Source organism: Eurypyga helias, unplaced genomic scaffold, assembly GCF_000690775.1.
Source record: "Eurypyga helias isolate BGI_N326 unplaced genomic scaffold, ASM69077v1 scaffold38177, whole genome shotgun sequence".
NCBI lineage: Eukaryota > Metazoa > Chordata > Aves > Eurypygiformes > Eurypygidae > Eurypyga > Eurypyga helias.
Window position 1 is genome coordinate 1,482 of NW_010264321.1, and position 2,924 is coordinate 4,405.

Below are 2,924 nucleotides of genomic sequence, written 5' to 3' on the forward strand. Positions count from 1 at the left end.
ACAAATCCTTCTGTTTGTCTTTTGAATGAGGTGCTGTCTTACCTGTAACGTCCAGTTTGCTCTCTTGGCTGCTGTTTCAGTCTTGTTTTATTCTCTTCCCTCATCTTCAAACAAAAACTTCTACTGTTACGTTTAAAGAAAGAAATCGGACATCAGTAATGCTCCTAATGAGTTTCAGGAGCTTTCTCATAGTGCTTGGGGAAATAGTAAGATATTCGATGTCTGGAGTTGGGAAAGAAGGCATGTATTATCTTTATGTTTAAGTATTATCTCTGTGTTTAAAATGTATTCAGTGTGTGTTGTTTGGAATGTTATTTCAGTAAACATACTGTAGGATGGACAATTTTTTATTTGTGTGTAACTATAATGGGAGTGCCATGAAGTGCAGAGCTGCTGAGCTTGGGTCATGAACTTGAGATCTGGAACATGCTCTCCTGTGAAGAATGAATAAGATTCTTCAGTCTTGAAAACTTGATTGAGGAAGAATTGATAGGGGTCTACAGATCATGATAGACATGAGTGAGAGCTGTCTCTTCCTATGCAAGACTTAGGAAGTGCCTAATAAATCTAGTAGAACCCATATTTAAAATAAAGGCAGGTGATTCTTTGAGCAGCGGCTGTGCATATGGAGAACTCTTGTAGAAGGATGCTGCGGGTGCTAAAAAAATGGAGAGAAGACTGCATGACTCTATTGGAAAGGAATCTGAAAGAAATTCTACAAAATACGTAGAAACCATGTCCACCTCAGGGAGCCCCTGGCCTGAACATAGTTGGAAGAATATTAGACAAGAACACAATGTTTACTTCCCCTCTTACTCGTCCCTGAGCATCAGCTCACGGCCCCTGTTGAAGGCTAGACTGACCCTTGTTCTCAGGTGAATAACTGTCCATATTTTCTTCTGCATCTTCCTCAGCTAGTTAGTGGGTTTCAGAGGGAGCATAATTAGTGCTGGATTTGCTTTTACATAGTTCATTCTTATGTCACTCTGATAAATCTCCTGATTTTCATCACCTGTGAAGTGGAGGGTTTTGTAGCAGTAGCTGTAATAACTGTAAGTTACCTATTTTTGTTATCTAATCACAAGCAACATGAGTGTGAATTTTTTTGTAATTATTATTTCTGACTCATTTTTGTGCAACTTACCATAAGTGAGTTTGCTTGAGTGTGTATGTTTGAGAATCAGGGAAATCGTGTTGCTTAAAAGCCAAACTATAGAAACAGGATTTTATTTGAAACAATTAAGAAAAACTGAAATTGTGGTTATTTTGAATTTATTATTTCTACTAGGAAGATATCTGTCTAGTAAATCTGACCTATGCCAACATATTTAAAAAACAGGTAAAGATTCAGCTTTTCATGTCACCTGCTGATTTCTGAGGTACTTTTGCAGAAGTTTTGGCAGCAGATCAAAACGTTTTCCCAGGTTCACAGATGGGAACCATGCCTTTTTTTTGTTTGTTGTTCTGGGTGTATTGTGGAGGAGCAGGCAGTTGAGTGTCAGCTCACAAACTAGTAGCAACATCATTGCCGGTGTTAATGCAAGAGTTAGCTGGTAAAATCCGTTGTCATGCAGGATTATAAAGATCCTAAATCCATATTTGTTGGAAATACATATATGTGTTTATCACTCATGTAATTATTAATGGTTTCTGAAGCTTATTACCCATAGGTTTAAAATGTTTATAGAAAGATTATTTAGCTATAGATAACTATGGTCATTCTTCCCACTGTTGAGAAATTATAGAAATAAGTAATTTTCCCAATTATCCTATGTCTATCTCAAAAAACACCAACCAAGTAGATTCCGTGCACATGAGAATTCAGCTTTCACTGTGATCTTAGGATTGTAACGTAGGATATTTTTTCCTATCAGAATGTTACACAGAAAGCCTTTCTTTGCCCAGTTTACTTTTATTTTTTTTTAGTGATTGGTCTGTGGTCATGTGGAAACCTTTGTTGAAGCGCAAGGAAAATGATACCATGGCGCTCTTTTTCCTAAAAGCTTCACTTCAGTACTGATGTTGGAGGACTGTGAGCTTGGGTCACAGGAGACATCAGCGGTGCCTTGTATGTTCCCATTCTTACAGACCTCACACCACTTGCATCACTTTCTGTTCACCTGGACTAATTTCCAGTTCTAGATAAAGCTTCAGATTTTCTCATAATGATTAAAGCAGAAAGCCTGTCTCAGTGCAATTTGTGGCTTCCAGCAGCCCTGAAAAGAGTTGGTAGATGGAAAACACCCTATTCTTCAGGATTAGTGCAAGTTTTGGTGGAGTAAAGGAGCAGTTCTCCTTGAGTTTAATGAAGGCAGGGTTTCACAGGTGTCAAGCGTGGGCCCTGTGGTACATTGTTTCCGCACAAGCCAGTACAGGTACTTGCCCTTTCATTCACAACCATTTGCCTGTTTTGTCTGTGTTCCAAGATGCCAAGTATGACAAAAATGTTGGAAGGCAACTCCTCTCCCAGTGCACAGTGTTCAGTTGTAAGGCAGCAGGATCTGACATGGAGTTTGCTGGAAGATAAATGTCACTGATTTCATAACTGAAGTATTTTATTTATATGAACTTAAATCTTAATTAGTGTAAAACTCCTTGACTGGAAAAAGGTAGCTGCAGTTCAGAATGACCAGCACATTCTTGTGTAAATGTGATTTGGTTTACATATTAACCCAGCATGTAATTTCACCTGCTCTGAGGTGACCGCCGTGTCTTAAGGAAGGAGATGTAGTAGACTTGATTGCAAATCTCATGTTCTTTACAAGATGCTGTGTATGGTGATTCTGTGTAGAAGATCATTATATTGAACAGTTGTGTAATTCATTAATTTCATATTAGCATGTTCTGTGTAGTAGATAGCACAGTGGATTGTCATCTCTTGGTGAAAACGCCGTTCTAGGTCACGACATCTTTGTGACAGCAGG